Raw genomic sequence first — 19,123 nt, forward strand, 5'->3', positions numbered from 1 at the left:
TGAAGTGATCTAATACTTGAAATTAAATTCAAGTAAATTGAAAAAAGATTTCCTATGAAATAATTACCTGCTTGTGCTGTATGTGTGAAACTATGGATGCTTCCCCTTTCATAATTAAACAATACTCATCTTTCACAGACGAAGTCTCTTAGTTTATTATTTCTTATCAGAACATGTTTTGAAAACGGAATTGTGAAATGATTAGTAATAATTTTACTGAAAGATTACTCTGCATGATTGACTACTGTAGTTCTAATCCTAGTTCTGGATGCAGAATGTACAGTTATAATTAAGAAATTATTCAATATATAAAATGAATATCCTTCCAAGCTCATTTAAGCAGATCAGCAACATAGTATAACAAATACATTGTTTTACTATCATTTCCTTTTATCAAAGGAGATAATACATGGCATCTCCCTGCAGTCAGAAGGAAGAAAGAACTGCCTTTCAACACTCCTATGCTGAAACTAACTAGGCATAAATGTCTAAACGTAGAGTGAATGCAACAATATCTGCATCTCTAAGAGATGCTTGCACCTTGCGACATCAAGACGACTTCACTTCTCCATTAACAGTCCTAGAATCTGCTACCTTGTTACACTAACGATAGTGAAACTATCTAGTGGTTAAAGGCCTAAGGGTGAAAATGCTCCAGTGATGTATGTGTACTAGGGACAGGAATTAAATAACGAGGAGAGTGAGCCCAGGTTCGTATGAGAACGTTGGTGAATTTGCAAGTACCTGGTCTACAAAGGTAGTGGGAACTCATGTTTTGTTAATTCTAGTCCACTGCATGCGTTAGAGTAGAAAGCTATAAGTTTTAGCTTAGCCAGCCAGCAGCCGTTTTCAAAATTGCTATAAACAAATGTTTGTTTAAACAACACTCAAACTGTAGACATGACTGACCAGATAAAGAACAGAAATAGGAGATAAAGAAAAACTGATGTCTTGCTTCCTTTTTTATTGTCAAATTCAAGTAAGAAGTCAGTTTCATTTGGTCTTGGAATCTTCACCATTTCGGTCAACCTGCAAGAAGAAACAAACCAGAACCCACTTTTTGTTAAAAAAAAAAGTGATCGGAACACATTTGCCGAATGTAGCAATTTTCATCCAGATGCTAAAAATGCTTCTGGAACATTCATTAAGCCTCACAAAAACCTTGAGATAAGTATATCATATCCACTTCACTGGTCAATAGACTGATGCACGGAGAAGCTGTGTTTTGCCTCAAGTCACAGAATGAGAAAATGACAGAGCTAGGAATGGAGACCAGGGTTTCTGTCTTCTGGTTTAACTACTGGCCACACTGGGTCAAAAGCATTCACTCATATCAGATCTAAATTTGGCCCACTGCCTCTGAATAGCCTATTCTAAATACAGATTTCAGTTATAACCATGACAACAAAACCTTTGTATATTATATTTTGTAACCAGCCTATCTTTACAAAATGTGTGCTCTGTACCACTTCACAAAAATAAACACACACATACACACCTGTATTAGCTTTACTAGAAACCACACCTGTATTATTTTTACCAGAAACTTCTTACAAAATATAGCTACTCTTTGCTAGCATTAGCCAATACTTTCCTAAAGACTATGGGTGAAATTTTTCAAAGCCCTCTAAGAGATTTAGATACATGTCTTCAATTAATATGAATGAAAGATATAGGGCCAAATCCCCTAAATGGCTTTGAAAATCTCAGCCTACAACTCCTACCCTCCCACTATTTCCCTTGTTCTCTTCCTGTTCTATTGGGTATGTCTACATTGGAATAAAAGACCCAAGGCATGGCCATGACTAGCCAAGGTGAACCAACTCAGGCTCACAGGGCTCAGGCCACAGGGCTAAAAACTGCTGTGTAGACATTCAGGCTCAGGTTGGATCTTGGGATCAGGGACCCTTCCCCCTCGCGGGGTCCCAGAGCTCGACCCCAAACGTCTACACAGAAATTTTACAGCCGCACAGCCAAGCTCTGCGAGCCAGAGTCATTGACTCGGGCCAGCTGCAGGTGTTTAATTGCTGTGTAGACATACCCATAGTTATCACATTAAATTCTTAACTATTATGCAAAGGCTAAAATGTACATGAGCCAAAGTGAAATATAATGCCCCCACTACACAGTAATAGCCATATCACCTATACAACTGCAGCAACACATATGACTACAGCCCCAAGCTTAATGTTTATAGTTCCAAAGGTACAATGATGCTAACTGAGTTTAACACTTCACTTGGTATGATTCAACATAGCCCATTCATATAATGAATCCCTAGTATATCCGTAGGTGCAAACTGCAATTCTTATTTTCCTGCAAGATGGCAACTTAAAATAGTCTGACAAAACGTTCAAAGTGTCAGCACTTCTTATAGTTAGACAAATAAAAACAATGGATAGCCATGCGAACCTATTAACATCTGCTAAAAACCTGCAATTCTCCTTTTCTTCTTCCAGCACTTATTCAAGTTAGCATTCATTTGTATAATTCTTTAAACCACTAAATGTTTAAGTGTGTCATATTTCCACCATCTCTCATTTATATAATTAGTACTAACATATGGCCCATAATCAATATAAAATTTTAGAACAATTTTTAGCAAGCCGTCAGACCTAAAGGGGTCTATTTTCAACACTGAGTAAAGGGAATTAAGCATGGAAATCCCATTTTCAATAACAGGAGCATAGAAATGGAAAATTACCCCAAAAGGTGTGGCTGCTTATCACAAACGCAAAAAATTACTTTGTTACTAACTTACACAGAATAGAATCAAATATAATTGGTTTTTATAGCGTGCCTTTCATGTATCCAAGTTTACTGTTAAAAAATGAGGTGGCTACTGGTAGAGCAACAGAAATGTATAGAGTAGGTAAACCCAAGTCCACTATTAGTTAGCAACAGTTAGAATTGCAATGGTTCGCATTAGGATAAATCCTAATGAGAGAGATTTTATTAATCCTTATTCTTTCTGAAAATTTTTTTTAATAGATATTCTCTCCTAGTCAGAGATGGACAGAGATGTCACTTTAACATCTCCACTGAAAGATGTAATACAGCACGCAGTAGACCTATTCTCTGGTACTGGGTATTTGTATATGAGCTCACTCAATAGTAAAGGAACAGATTCATGATAACTTTTCATTCAGAGAGTGCACCGGCCCCAAAAATCTCTGACCTGATTTTCCACTCTGTTACACTAATTTTACACTGGTATAACTCCTTTGAAGTCAGTGGAGTTACTCCAGCACAAAAATGATGTAAATGAGAGGAGAATCGCAGCTGTCATTTATATATGAACAGATTATTTGCCACTTCCCTGAAATAAACCTTCTGAAGCAACCGTACTGTCATATTTATTCTGTGGACAGAGTCATGTTGCAGTTTTACTCATGTTCAATACGTCAAATGTACAAAGTTAGGCTAATAGACTACCTTCAATACATAGAAGATCCTCCAGTGATAACAACTGACTTCATCCAAAGAGAGCTTCAATAGAGTTGCAGCTAAGTGCTCAGAGTCTCAGGCTTAGACACACTGGTAGATTGTCACAAAGATCAAAGATATACTAGTAATTAAAATTTTAAGACCAAATTCTTAGCTCACCTCCTTAATGCATCTCAGATTAACCTCATCAGGAGCTGCAACTGAAAATAGAAATTGGTCATTAGCTATAAAGTTACTGTTGAGTTCAATACTATTCACTGTACAAAATAACTGCAATAGTATGTGATTTGCAAAAAAAAAAAAGAGGCAAGTGCATGTTAGGTGCATAGCTGTGCACTTAAGTTATTTGAAAATCTAGTACTAAAAGTATCATTGTTAGGTTTCAGAGTTACTATCCCACTGAGATCAATAAGGCAGGTCACACCACTCAGAGCTGTTGCTTCAAGCTGTGTAAGAAAGGGCTTCACTGAGTCATATTCAAAAGGACACCTTTACTTCTTTTATGGTTAGCAGTTTACTTTTTACATAAAATTAAAGTTTGCACAGTGCAGATTATGAATCTGTCAAGTAGGCCAGATAAATTCACCAAGCAGGGCTGGTATTTGACACCACTGGTTTACAAGAGTTGGTAAGAATATTAATCATCCTTTTACTTGTAAGGAATCTAAAAGTAAAACAAATGCTGAGAAAATCTGAAGATATGGGGCAAATGCTGACCTGACATAAGCAGGTGAAACTCCCCTGACTTCACTCAGTGCCACTTGCTCACATCCGCTATAAATTTGGCTCTTGACATGTTTATCATCATTTATTATTAGGTGCATGCTATAGCCTTAAAAACAGAGTAGAATAAAATGCGTTTCAAATGCGTGAACAGCAGTGTGGTGACATAAAATTTAATTTGAGTCTTAAAGCCCTAAATGTGCAACATTTGCCTACAATTAGAGCTGCACAAAGCTGGTAATCTGACAGTTGTGAAAATGTGTTAACAGGTATTGAAAAAACATGTATTACATTTTATATATGTCAAAATGCATTCAGAGGCCTCAGGCATCATCAGGGAAGGAAGAAGATGGAGGAAGGAATGATTTAGACTGAGCCGGTAGCTTCAGTTAAGACAATAGCTATCACTGCCATTATTAATGAAATTCACAATGGGCACTGAGGCTAGAGAGTCATAATGGACTAGGAGAAGAGAGAGGGATAAACCAACAGAGGTGGGAGCAAGTCTTTAGGATGCAAAAACTGTTCTTGTTTACAATGTTCAAATGCAATGGTCTTTCCTTATACTTTTAACCACAGTCAAATGATCTGTTTACTTTATTCAAATTTTCATGATAACCTGCTTGATATTGAAAGCTCTGTTTTATACAATCTTTTACAAAAGTAGAAGAAATATGTTGAGGAATTAATCTTTAGTCTGTTTATATGAGATTTTTCTGAGATGACTATCACTGTTTTATCTAACCATGTGCAACAATCCAACACAGAACTGAGTGTGCTATAAAACAGGAGTGGCCAGATCCAGATTTCATACTCAAATTTAATTACTACACATTTACTCCCTTTGATTCAGAGGAAGCAAAGATGTCAGACTCTGGCATAATATTCTCACAGACTTCCCTGTTTGTGGCATACATATCTGGGTAAGTTGTTTTTCCTTCTTCCTCATCTTTCTTTTTTTCTTTGAATTCTACTTCTGTTCCATGACACCAGTTATTATTATTACAAGGAACTAATAGTATAATATGAAGCGAAGCTACAAATTTACCATAACTTTGAAATCAAAACCACTTTTAATCAACTTCAGCTGCTTCACCATGCATTCTTTCTAGCTTCCATCCAGAAAACAAGATTGACTCTGCTTCGAAAAGAGGGTTAATGGACAATTTGGAAGCCATGTCGAACTGAGGTCACAGAATTAAATATTACTCAGGAGTACAATATGAAGTGACACAACTGACATCATCACAGGGGAAGGTGACATTAGCCTTAGAGTAAGTGAATGATGAGCATCCTTCCCACAGTTAAACAACTCTTTAGTAAAGACAAAGCATGAGAAAGCTTGCAAGGACTTTTAACTACAAAGGAGGTCGCAACCCAGAACATCAGGCCCTGATTCTCATTTACACTAAGGATGTAAAGAGGACTTAAAGTGGGTGTAATTTACAACTCTTTATATTGTCAGGATGGAATAAAGCATCCTCAGTGTAAATGAGACTCAGGCCTATCGTGATTCAAATTTAGGTGCATATATACACAACCACGTATGGTCATAGGAGACATTTGGGATGCAGGTAGCCAACAGCCTCTGTTTGATTCTTTTTTTAAATCTCAAGAGCAGAGCAAGACCTTTCAATATTTCAGTCTGAAATCTGTGTAATGTCAGGGTTACAGACCTAATTTAGGATAATACAACTACAACTTAAATTTGTGGTTTTACAGGACACTAAAAATTACTTTGCAAGATTAATTTTGTTGCTCCTTCCATCCTTAACAGTCTCTCATTACCGCCTACTTCCCATTGTTTCCCAATTCATTTAAAGAACATTTCACACATTTGACCTGGAATTTTCTTAACAATTTTGGAATGGCCCAGCTCACATAACAAACAACGTTTAATTAGCAGGACTAGTGCATACTTAAGTAATGGACCATGTTACTATGCTGGCTATATACATCATAAAAAGGTCTAGACCAATATCACTTACATTGGCTGAACCATCTCACAGCAAGACTAACAATTAACAGCTCATTTTGTGCAAAGAAGATATGTTTTAGCAGCATTAAAGGCTCACCACAGCTAACTCCAGACAAGGTGTTTAAAGAGCCTTGTCAATAAATATTAAAGCCCCAAATTTAGGCTTCGCAGAAAAGGAATATGTTTACAGAGCCTGATTAAAAACTCATAAAATATCTGTAAATCTGTTAATGAAAACAATTCTTTTTTTCATTTAAAGAGTGTCCTGCAGGGTTATGAAGCCATACAAATATAATTGCATAATGTATCAGAATAGAGAGTGAAACTGGCTAAAAATAATAGTGACTAGCTTCAATGAAGAAGCAGAGTGAATGAAAAAGTAAATTACATTTTTACAATGTTTTCCACTTTCAATCAGGTAAGTTATTAGTAACAACAGACAAGGAAAAAATACATGGGATTTTGATCACATCCCAGACAAACCAACTTTCTTCAATGAGGCTGCACCAATGTACACCAGTTCAAATTCTGGCTCATGAAACCTATGGTAGAAAAATAAAGTACAGAACAAAAACTTGATTTATCAAATCTCACCTACAGCCTAACAGTTAGGATCACCTTGTACTTTGCTTTCCTACACTGTTAGTACCTGCAGAATGTTCAAAGAGCATAAACAATGCCTTACAAAGCTAATGGTACAATCTGGGAGACGAGGTTAGACTGTGCAATATATGAATACATGATCATTTAGACCATCACTGTCTTCCAAAAGCAATTCAGTCCTTTTCTAAAACTCAGTAGCATTGTCTGGAAGCACCTTGTAGACTAAATTAATCTTTTATTGTGTATAAACTGTTTCATGAACATGAATGACAACACCTTTTCATGCTATGCACTGCTGATCTGACAGATTTGTAGAGGAAGCATGAGAATTGAATAGGGGCACCAGTTTCTTTTACCCCTCTCCTGCCCTTCCCGCTCCAGGTGAGTCCCACTGCTATCCTATGAGCTCCCAATGATCTCTCAGGAGAGACCCCTATGCTCAGCCCCTCCTTAGGAAATTCCCACAGCTCTATTTCTTACCGTTCAAAACATGTAAATGCATTTTGTCACAGCTCCAATTTCCACCAAATTGTGGGCCTCCTTTTGTCCATGCCCCCCATGCGACTACACTCTTTACACTTTCCTGGAAACAGCTTTGGTGCTACATTTGAAGAATTCACTGTGAGTCTATCAGTTAACACAACTTTTACCCAGCAATAACATACACAAATGCCACAACACACCACTGTACATTCACGAGGCAGTTCAACACATGGGTCAGTTCACCAGTCAGTTCCTCTCTCCTGCAAAATAAATCTCATTCTTTTACCAGGTAGTATCAGTGGTTACAGTGCTTCTCTCCAACAAACTCTACCACCACCAAAGCCTTAAGAAAAATGAGTATGTTGGGAACTCGGCTATAAGAAGACAGAATGGCATCTGTTTAGGACTGTCAAAAGAAAACCCTAAACTACAGTGTAAATTTCTTTAAAATAAAACTACATGCCAGTATCTTTCAGATTTTAATACAAAAGACTGGGGTCCAAAAGTACATGCCTCTATTATACACAACAACAAGATGGACAAATTGTTGTGAAAAAATAACTTGATACAGACATCAATTTAAGGAAGAAGGATTTTTATTAATATGGATTTCTTGTCTATTCATGCAGGGTAATATTTTTAGAAGTGCCTAAGTTATTTAGGTGCTTTTGAAAATGTTACCCATAGAGTTTAAAAAGACAAAATACAATTTAATAAAAAAAATCATTATCTGACACAGTTCTTTCAGCGAATGCATAGCCAGCAAAGGTGAGTAATTTTTAATCTTTAAATCTACTCTATAAACTGCAAAAGAAATTGTTACACTAGCCAGGAAGATCTGTCAAATAATTTCTCCTTTATATTTACACTGCCTCTGAAGTGCATCCTTTGCCACTCTTCCTGCTGCGCAGCTGGAATGGCTGGTCAGCAGCGCCAGATGTTAGAAAATTATCAAACTGAAGCATCTGAGTTTTTACTCGGGAAAGAGGCCAGGTGCTATGCTGGCTTTTTCATTTTTACTGGCCTGTATAATATCGCACAGCTGAGTTTCATGAGTCACAATTAATGTGACAGTTCAAACAATACCCTTTAGTGATGCAATGACCGAAGCAGCACCATTATTTGTCATTGTGCTTTTGCAAAGGGGAACTTCATTGGGAAGCGGCAGGAGGCTCTCTGTAAAAAAAGAATTCTATCTTGATTGGCTTTTTGATATCAACAAAGGGTTCTATTTTATTATTAGTGTGCGCACATAATTTCCATTGATAATAAAAGCCAAGTTCCACATGTACATCACGGAGAGAATATGCCCATAATCTCTTGTAATACCATCCTCCAGTTGAAACACAGCTTTCCACCAAGAGCCTACATTTGCAAAAGGAAAAAAAAAGCACAGTTAAAAGTTAAAATGAATCCAATGCACCTAAGCAAGTAACTGCATAAGGCATGCTGCCGAAGGTAAACACCACCAGGGTCCAGGCCTATCCAAATAAACCTCAGCAGTCTCGCTCTCAAACTCTGTATATAATCATTGTATGAACAAATGAAAAGGAAACAGGAGTCTTAGATTTCATACACATGAGGTGAAATTCACTCGTTGCACTGAAACAGCAGAAGACCCATGCAACAGTTAAACTCCACCTAAGGCCTATTTTCAAAACTAATGTGGTGTGTAGGCGTTGTGTTGGCACTATGTACAGTGGTAAAATCTACCCTATATGAATACGACTCCACATACACAAGCTATTATATTAACATACACATTTCTGAGAAATAATGTACAAATATTTGGGAATAAAAAAAATCATATTTGCTTTGCCTCTAGTCTTATCCATACATTTTTTTATTGAGACATTTTTATGGAACAATTTGTTTGACTCGTTCTACACAGACCTATGTTTGATTCCCCTCTTTTTCTGACTGAAAAGTCACATCCTTCATATTAAGAATGCTTTTCCTAAATAAAGGAGTATTACGACTGGAATCTGATAAACTGAAACACTAACAAAATCAAATTTAATAAAATATAACTGTAAACAGTTTTCTTGCTACAAATGCAAAACCAATCAAGAACAGGTGATTGTTCTCTTTTGAGCCTCATTACATAAATGTAGAAGGGGATATATATGAAGCAGCAGTAATTTTTTAATGCTTACTATCTTAAGAGAGACATATATTGATAACAGCTAGTGCCCGTGAATGAATCCCAATGTAAATTCCACCTATTTACCTTGTTTCAAGAGAATGTGCAGGCCACAACAGTGCACAGGGTTAGGAGGTTTCTCCAAATCGGCACTTGATTCTATTGAGAGGAAAAATCCATGTAGCTGGTTCCTAAACACATACAAGTATACACACTATTCCATATGACCTTTTTGACTATGGCATACATAATCCCTGGTCAGATTAACACTCATTTAACATGACTCAATACCTGCCTTTATTGGGAATTTTTCCATGAATATCATTTAAATTTAATAAACACAGATCACTGAAAACCTATAAAAAACTTCCTTTACTAAGAAATAGCTCTCCTCCTGTGAATAAACTCTGGAACAATAAAGAACAAAATCTTCCCACTTTCAGAACAAAGTTTGAATGATGAGAAACTTGAGATTTTGGTTGTTTCTGTATTCAAGACAAAAATACAAATAACTCGGAAATAGTTGGAAGTGTGTTAAAACAAACAACCGAACAGATCAGGACCGTAGAAACACCCAGCAACTGAGACTGAACTGCTATACTGGATCAGTCCAGTGGCCTATCTAATCCAATATTTAGTCCCTGATAGTGACCAGAACCAGCTGTTTATGAGGAAGATGCAAGAAAATGCAAGAAATCCTATAATGTATAATTATAGAATAATCTGTGCATAATGGAAGTTTCTTTCTAACCCAGGCAACCATTGGTTGGTTTACACCCTGAAACATGAGGGTTAATATCTAATTTTTTTAATCCCATCTAATGAACTGAATGTTGTAATCGTCCATACAAATGTCTAATACTTTTTTGAATTCCATGCTCTTGGGTTTGATGCATTTTGGCTGAAAATTCCACAGGTTAATTATGCATTGTGTAAAATACTTGTCCTTTGATTGGCTATTTACATCTATTGACTTCAAATTTCATTGATATTTCCTTGATTTTGCATTGAGAGAAAGGATAAACAGTAGCACATGATTATCTTCTCTGCATCATTCATTATTTTATATCTACCCTTTACATCTACCCTTACCCTATTACTCTCTTCTTTAAACTAATATAGTTCTAATCCTTTCAATATCTTTTCATAAACAAGTCTCTCCAGAGCCTCTAAACATTTTTATTGCCCATCTCTGAACTCTGTCTTCTATAGATTTTTGAGACTAGGTGACTAGAACAGAATGTACCATTCATGACTAGGACATACCACTGATTTATATAATGATATTATATGTTATGTTGCAACACTGCATATTGACAGATGTATTTGTGAGCTCTCCACAATAAACATGAAATCAGAGAAATGTAGGACTGGAAGGGACCTCAATAGGTTATCTAGTCCAGATCCTGCGCTGAAGTAGGATAAAGTATTATCTAGACCACCCCGGACAGTTGTCTGTCTAAAAACTGTTCTTAAAAACTTCCAAAGACAAAGGTAATTTGTTCCAGTGCTTACTCAAACCTTACAGTTAGGAAGTTTTTTCTCAGGCCTAACCTAAATCTTCCTTGTTTCAATTTAATGGGCTTAGAGTTAACCCCATTACTTCTTGTCCTGTCCTCAGTTATTAAGGAGAACAATACATCACCCTCCGCTTTATAGCGACCTTTTCTGTACTTGAAGAGTTATATCCCACCTCAATCTTCTCTCCTCCACACTAAACAAACCCAATTTTGTCAGTCTTTCCTGGTACATCATGCTTACTAGACCTTTAATCATTTTTGTTGCTCTGCTATGGACTTTCTCCAATTTGTCCATACCATTCCTAAAGTGTGGTGCCCAGAACTGGACAGGGTACAGCAGTTGAGGCCTTATCAGTGCTGAGTAGAGCAGAAGAAATACTTCTGGTGCCTTGCTTACTACACTCCTACTGATGCATCCCAGAACATTTTTTGCCTTTTTTTCCCCCAACAACAGTATTACATTGTTGACTCATATTTAGTTTGTGATCAACTATAACCCCCAGATCCCTTTCTTCAGTACTCCTTCCTAGGCAGTCCTAGGCAGTACTCCTTCCTAGCCATGTTATATGTGCAATTGATTATTCCTTCCTAAGTGTAGTACTTCGCATTTGTCGTTACTGAATTTCATCCTATTTATCTCAGACCATTTCTCCAGTATGTCAAGATCATTTTGAAATTCTAATCCTGTCCTCCGAAGAATTCAAATCCCTCCCAGCTTGGTATCATCCACAGACTATACATGTATCTCTATACCATTATCCAAATAATTTATGAAGATACTGAACAGAACTCGACCCAAGACAGATCCCTGACAGATCCTGCTTGATAGTCAAGCTGGAAGGGCCTGTAAACCATGGATGACCACTCTCTAAGTATGGTTTTCCAACCAGCTGTGCACCCAACCTTACAGTAGGTTCATCTACGCTACATTTTCCTCATTTGCTTACAAGAAGGTCATGTGAAAAAGTCAAAAGTATTATTAAAGTCGAGATAGATCACATCTACTGCTTCCTCCCAACAACAAAACTGTTATAGACCAGGACGCAGGCAGTCTGGGCTAGTAGTCTGAGTCAGGTCTAGTGGACAGAGCAGGCAACCAAGTTGGAGAATGAAGCCAAGGGGCACCACTAAGATGTTGATTAGATTTCCCCTCTATGTTCCCTCTTGTCTCTCCTTTGTCCCTGCTATGATTGCTCATGTACCTCCCAGATTCCAACCCTTCACCCAGGTCTCCATGTTCTGAACTCACCTGTGGGCTTTTGCCTCTCATCCTCATCAAACCTACTTTACAGCCCACCTCACTAGGTTAGCCAGTCTGTATCCAAAGATACTCCTCCCCTTCCTTGATAATGCCCAGGTCTTTTCCTAAGTGGTCATAGTTAAAGGTCAAATTATTCCTTCTGAAGTACTTTTCCTTGCATTGGTCAACACTACATTTCATCTGCCATAGTGCTGCCTATTCATCTATACTTGTTAGGCTGGATGCTCCTCACATTCTTTTCTAGTCCTGACCTTCCTAAAAAATGTTAGGTTTCAGAGTAGCAGCCGTGTTAGTCTGTATCTGCAAAAAGAAAAGGAGGACTTGTGGAACCTTAGAGACTAACAAATGTTGTGTCATCTGCAAATCTTGTTACCTCTTTCTTCACCACCTTTTCTAGCTCATTAATGGATATATCAACAACACCCACTTTACTACACAAACTCTGAGCACCTCGCTGTTAACTTCTGCCATATTGAAAATTCACCATGTAGTCTTACCTTCCTTTTATGCGTCCTGTCTCTTAGCTAGTTTCTAATCCATGAGAATACTATAATGAACCTGCTAACTCCTTACTGGGAACTGTGTTAACTCCCAGCGCAACATCCAATTGGAAAAACACTTCATAAACAGCACAGAAAAGGGAAGTACTTCCAGAAGGTGGGCATGGAGGAGCAGCAGGCCAGAAGCAGGAGTCGGGGAGCTGGCTGTGGAGAGAAGGCCAAGCATCTTAGGCGGGGGGCCTGAAAGGCTTAGAATCAGGCTAGGAAGCAGCTAGTCACCTGCAAAGGGGCCTATATGTGACTGCCCCTGGGAGAGGGGTGGCTTGGGAGTCAGTAATCTTCCTGCTAGGCCCCACCTTCATACCTCCCCTGTACTAAACTGCCCTGGGGGGGCTGAGTTAGCATGTGCAGGTTCATCTTTTGTTTGTGACTTAAAACCATCATGCCGAGGGCAACTGCTCTGTTTATGTCTGGCACCCGGGCAAACAACCCTCTGCTCCTCAACAGACTCTGAACAGACCCAATAAGTACAATTTCTACATCTCAAGCTGGGGATACACATTTCAGCCCTGCCTAGTGGAAACCTCCCCTCTGGTTGGCTGCTTTCCTGATTTCCCCACGCCCTGGGGTATAAGCAGCCAATAAGAGCTGCACCAGAAATAGGCTGAGCTCTCTCCCCGCCCAGTACGAGCAAAGACATTCTCACAGGACGGGGAAGAGGGAGCAGAAAGAAGCCCAGCAGCCCAGGGCAGCTCCGCTACATCCTCCCCATTCTTCCCTACCCTCCGGTGATCAATGGGGATAGATCTTCTGCTCCCCACCCTTTAACTCCTGGCCAGGGGAGAGAGCACCCCCTGCAGCTGCCGCCCGAAGCCTGGAAGAGGGGAGTGAAAAAAACCCAGAAGCTGCAGGAAGAACAGAAATAAAGTTTGAGGCACAGAGCTGATGCAGGGGGCAGAGCTGATAAAGAGGGAGGACAGGCACATATGATATCACTTTCATTTTAGCAAAAAATGACAGAACTCCCCCCCACACATTTTCTCAGACCACTCTAAACACTGGGATTATTTACAGGAGCCCACAGAGGGCTGGGGCCTAAAGGGGACCTAGAGCATGGAGCACCTGCAACTCTTGACTCTCAGCATGTGGCATACCCAGCATGCTACCAAAAATCTAAGGGACTAACATACCACAAACTCACTGTGACTCCCTGCAGTGGGGTTGGTTACAGTACTTTTTCCTCCCACGCCATCATTATTTAATTTCCCTAAAAACTCCCCATGAAGAATTGTACATGGGAGATGCTCAGATACTACTAGTGTGATAGGCAACATACAGGCAGAAAATCAGTATTAAAATATTTCACTAAATTTGCTTGGTCACTGTAACCAATAAATATGTTCTCTCTCTTTTCAAATCTTGCAGGCAGAAGCAGGACAGGTCAGCTTGAAGTCTGTGTATTAGTACAATGCTGCTGTCTGAAAAGCACTATGTCCAAAAAAGACCGTAGTACAACCCCAAAAGCCAGCAAACAACAAGCTTTTAACCGCTCACACATAACCCATAGAATACATTCCTCCTTTCCAATTCCAGCTGACAAATGTATTAAAAAAAAAAAGCACCTCCATTTCTGAGGTTTTAGTAAGTACTTTTGAACACTGGAGTTGCATTCATCCTTCCGTAAGAAATGGTTCCAGTGCATCAGACATGATTTTCTAACACTCACAGAGTATTACATTTAGATTCCATTCTCAGCTGAGTGCTTTTTTGATGGTTTTTTTTTGTTTTTAAGAATTCCTTCCATATTTTAGAGTAGTTTGTTGTTGTTTACTTCAGCTGTAGAGTCTCCCATCTACAACCATTAGACTCAATGGTTCGGAAATCTCTCTTATGCAAGTTTTTTTCTAAGTGCAAAATATCAAATGGTCATTTCTGTTTTAAGAAACAACTTTCCAAACCAAAAAGAACATTGATCTCCATAGTGACAAGAACAATGTCTAAGTCCATTAGGGAGAAAGAAAAAGAGTTTGCTTCCCCATACCTTTACCAGCACCGTAAACTTTAAAGTATTGAAGCTACAGAATGTAATGATTCATTATTGTATCTGGGTGAGCAAATGCGTACTCCAACAGCTTAGGACACAGACCAATTCATCATAAAGTGCTCAAGAACATGGCTTTGAGTTAAGCACATTAAAATAGAGACCTGGTGAATGACTTCTTCCTGAAATGTATTAATTTGCTAAATGCTGCATGTAATCCACTGGACTACTGTTCTACAATGAGATATTGTTTACTCATACTCTGTGAAGAGAGTGTTGTTTGCATTTGCTCTACAACTAAAAATGTGTGATATGGTATGTATGTCCCATGAGTCCCAGGAATTGACACTGACTACTAGTTTAGTTGGCCACTTACACTAAAACAACAACAAACTAGCAGATCAATAGCTCTAAGGAGTGATGATGACTTTTACTCTAATTCCAGCAAAAGTCACCCAAAAAGTTAAGGCTAACTCTGAATCAAGGGTCTAACTCAAACCCTACTGAAAATCAATGGAAATTTTTTCCCATTCACTTCAAACAGGCTCTGAAGCAGGCTCCAAGAGGGAACAAACACAAACTGACATGCACGGGCTGAAACTGTGGAAAAGCAGCAACACTTGCCCCATAACCTCAGCCGTGCAGAACACAACGCTATCCACAGCTTCAGGAACAACTCTGACATCATAATCAAAAAGGCTGACTAAGGAGGTGCTGTCGTCATCATGAATAAGTTGGATTATGAACAAGAGGCTGCTAGGCAGCTAACTCCACATTCTACAGGCCATTATCCTCTGATCCCACTGAGAATTACCAAAAGAAACTACACCATCTGCTCAAGAAACTCCCTGAAAAAGCACAGAAACAGATCTGTGTAGACACATGCCTAGAACCCCAACCAGGGGTATTCTATCTGCTACCCAAGATCCATAAACCTGGGAATCCTGGATGCCCCATCATCTCAGGCATTGGCACCCTGACAGCTGGATTGTCTGGCTATGTGGACTCTCCCCTGAGGCCCTATGCTATCAGCACTCCCAGCTATCTTCGAGACATCACTGACTTCCTGAGGAAACTACAATCCATCGGTGATCTTCCTGAAAACACCCTCCTGGCCACTATGGATGTAGAAGCCCTCTACACCAACATTCCACACAAAGATGCTTGTGTGGAACATTCAAAAACCAGTAGGAGAACACTTCAACCTCTCTGGCCACTCAGTAAAAGATTTAAGGGTGGCAATTTTGCAACACAAAAGCTTCAAAAACAGACTCCAAGGAGAAACTGCTGAGCTTGAATTAATATGCAAACTAGATACCATTGACTTGGGTTTGAATAGGGACTGGGAGTGGCTGGGTCATTACACATATTGAATCTATTTCCTTAAGTTAAGTATCCTCACACCTTCTTGTCAACTGTCTAAATGGGCCACCTTGATTATCACTACAAAAGTTTTTTTCCTCCTACTGATAATAGCACATCTTAACTAATTAGCCTCTCACAGTTTGTATGTTCACTTCCAACTTATCTGTATATATATCTATATCTATATATCTAACTATATTTTCCATTCTATGCATCCGATGAAATGGGCTGTAACAGCCCACGAAAGCTTATGCTCTAATAAATTTGTTAGTCTCTAAGGTGCCACAAGTACTCCTGTTCTTTTTGCAGATACAGACTAACACGGCTGCTACTCTGAAACCTATGTTTATAATTATGTTCTTTACATTTTTCAAAGTGGTGGGGAGATTGTAGATTTTAAGACAACAAAAAGAGGTTTGATTTTCTTAAGGTAGGTGCTCAGTATTGTACGTTGCTTAAAAAAATCAGATTTCTTTTATGCATCTAAGTTGGATACCCAATAGCTGAGACATCCAAAATTGCCAATCACTTTTTAAAATGCAGGTATATGTTCTTTTTTCTTTTTTTGACAACAGTAGTTTAGTTTTAGTTATTTAGCCTGATCTTGCATAATATAGTAGTAAATTCACTGGTGCCAAATGATTTTATCACAAGTACTGGTGTTTTTCTTAAACCCACAAACCCTAGATGCCCTACAGTGATGTAATTCCCTAAGTATATCAGCTTCCACTTCAAAAATTAAGTAAGTTTCTAGTCCTCGTGGTTGGGCAAGAAAGGTTAAAAATGTAAACCCTTAGGGCTCAAAAATCAGTAAGCAAATCAAAAGAATCCACAGTGTATTATTTTTATTGTTAAGCCTCACTCATGATTTTTTGGAACCTGACTCATTATTTTTGAATGCTTGGGATTGGAAATACTGTAAATGTACTTGTTACTCACTGCTTGTGGCACCCTGCACCTCAAAGCAGCACCCTGCAACCCCCATATTCAACCATCATATAATTATGATATATTTCATACAAAGCATACCATGTAAGAAATCATATGAAAGGTCATGAACTGATGAAATCCAGTGTTCTATCCAAACATGTATATTGTTTGGATAGAAAAAACTATAGTATTGTGATAAGGATCAGGGAGGCTTTGAAGAGAGAAATATAGAAAATGCACAAAATTACTTAGAGAGCTGCTGTCTGCTTTCTAATATTGGATGTATTATTCCTTTAAAGATGTATTGCAATTTTAAAACAATAAACTAAATATTCGTGAATGATTGTAAGCACATGGGGACTTTTGTATCTTAGTGTGCGTGAAGTTAGAGCTTTTTAGCTGTATGTTGTATCAGGTATTATATTGTTTGATATTTTTGTTTCATTTATTATCTTACCCCTAACTATTCACTGTCTATTCACCATTCCAACTTATTATCAACAACATAGTCTCCCACTAGACTAGACTCAGAAATATAGAAGAGTGTGGATTGCACCCAAGACCACAGCATAAGCACAAGCTGACTACATCATATGCCAAAAACACCTAAAAGAGGTTAAAATCACAAAAGCCATTGTAGGACAGACTCTGTTTCTTGCCCCAAACTTGTCCTGGTCATAACATTACAAAGAAGATTAGGAGCATAAATGAACTACCCAGAAGAGTCAGTATATATCCCTTTGGCATTATTACTATCCAGGAAGAATTTAAGGAAAAAAATCAAGACTAAACTGGGGGGCAAATAGATCACAGACAGAGGAGACAGTGAATTTGCAGAAGTTTGAAAACACTGGCAATCAAAACTCCATAGAAATGCTAAACTTTTCAAATGTCACCACCAAGAATGGTTTGGTGAAAATGACTATCATATACAGGATGAGCTGAAAGAGAAGCACCAGCAAATCTTCCAAACCCCCATCCTTGGACCCCAGAACTGTACCATTCTGCCTTGGTCAGAAGTCTGACCAGTGTAAGTTTATTACCCAGTCCGCCCCTCCCTCAATGTGGAGAGAACATACTCTAGCCTTTGTAACCTGAGCTGAGATTTCCCGAGCACTTCAACCAAAACACATTGTTTTAGGTAAAATATAAAACAGACTTATTAACTACAGAAAGATAGATTTTAAGTGATTATAAGTGATAGACACAAAAGGTCAGAGGTAGTTATCAAAGGAAATAAAAGGTAAGCGAACAGTCTAATTCTTAAACCTTATTAGAATAGGCAGTATTTGGATCAAGCAGTTTGCTCACCCTACTAGATGTTACAGTTCTTAATACACGTTTCCCATTTAAGCCTGGGAGCAATCTCCTCAGTTCAAGTCTTTGTCTTCCCAGCATTCTTCTTGCTTCCAGCGTAAGTGGGGAAGGAGAAAAGCAAAGGCATGATGCCAATGTCCCCTATTTTATGTCCTCAGTTCATGCGCCTGGAAAACACTAACCCACACATGTCCTGGTGGGCTTTGCCGAGTTACAGAGTTGAGAAATCCCCCATTATGTGATGCTTACACAATTCTATTACAGAATTGTAAACCCTTTGTTTACAACTCCCCTTCTGATTAATGGTCGCTTAACACTCTCCTGGGGGTGGATCGCCGCCTAGTAGAGGTGGTGATCTCAAACTTACAACATATTTCAGTAACAACCATGCAGCATGTGATAAATGAAGGGGCTGGGGAGGGGGGGAGGAGCTTCCTTTTATGGATGCCCAACCAGCCAGTTAGCTATAAAATCCCTCTTGGTAGCTGTTCTCTACTTGCTTTACCTGTAAAGGGTTAAAAAGTCTGACTGCATTCATAGGTAAAAGGAAGTGAATGGGCACCTGGCCAGAAGAGCCAATGAGAAGGCTAGAACTTTTTAAAATTGAAACAGGACTCCCCTTTTGTCTGTCTGTCCGTCTTTCGCTCTCCAGAGAAACGCAGAGCAGGAACAGGGCTGAACTATGCTGTCAGAAGCTTTAAGCCAGGTATGAAAAACCATCAAATCATACCTAGGAATTGCTTATCTGAAACCCCAGATATGTAAGTAAATCAGGGAATGTCTAGGAAGATGTGATTAGGGTTATTTCTTTT

General features: G+C 38.6%; 1 protein-coding gene across 3 annotated transcripts in view; it reads right to left on the minus strand.

Moving 5' to 3' along the window:
* The window catches only part of RARB (retinoic acid receptor beta), a 526,846-nt gene that overhangs the window by 472,164 nt on the left and 35,559 nt on the right, over window positions 1-19,123 (minus strand). For 2 of the 3 annotated variants that reach the window (XM_048838585.2, XM_048838583.2), the window contains exon 3: window positions 3,607-3,647. The exons of the other annotated variant lie outside the window; for it this stretch is intronic. The gene's annotated coding sequence lies outside the window, so the exon portion shown is untranslated. The remainder of the gene's footprint in view (window positions 1-3,606; window positions 3,648-19,123) is intronic. 3 annotated transcript variants of the gene reach the window in all.

Source organism: Caretta caretta, chromosome 2 (genome assembly GCF_965140235.1).
Source record: "Caretta caretta isolate rCarCar2 chromosome 2, rCarCar1.hap1, whole genome shotgun sequence".
Taxonomy (NCBI): Eukaryota; Metazoa; Chordata; order Testudines; family Cheloniidae; genus Caretta; species Caretta caretta.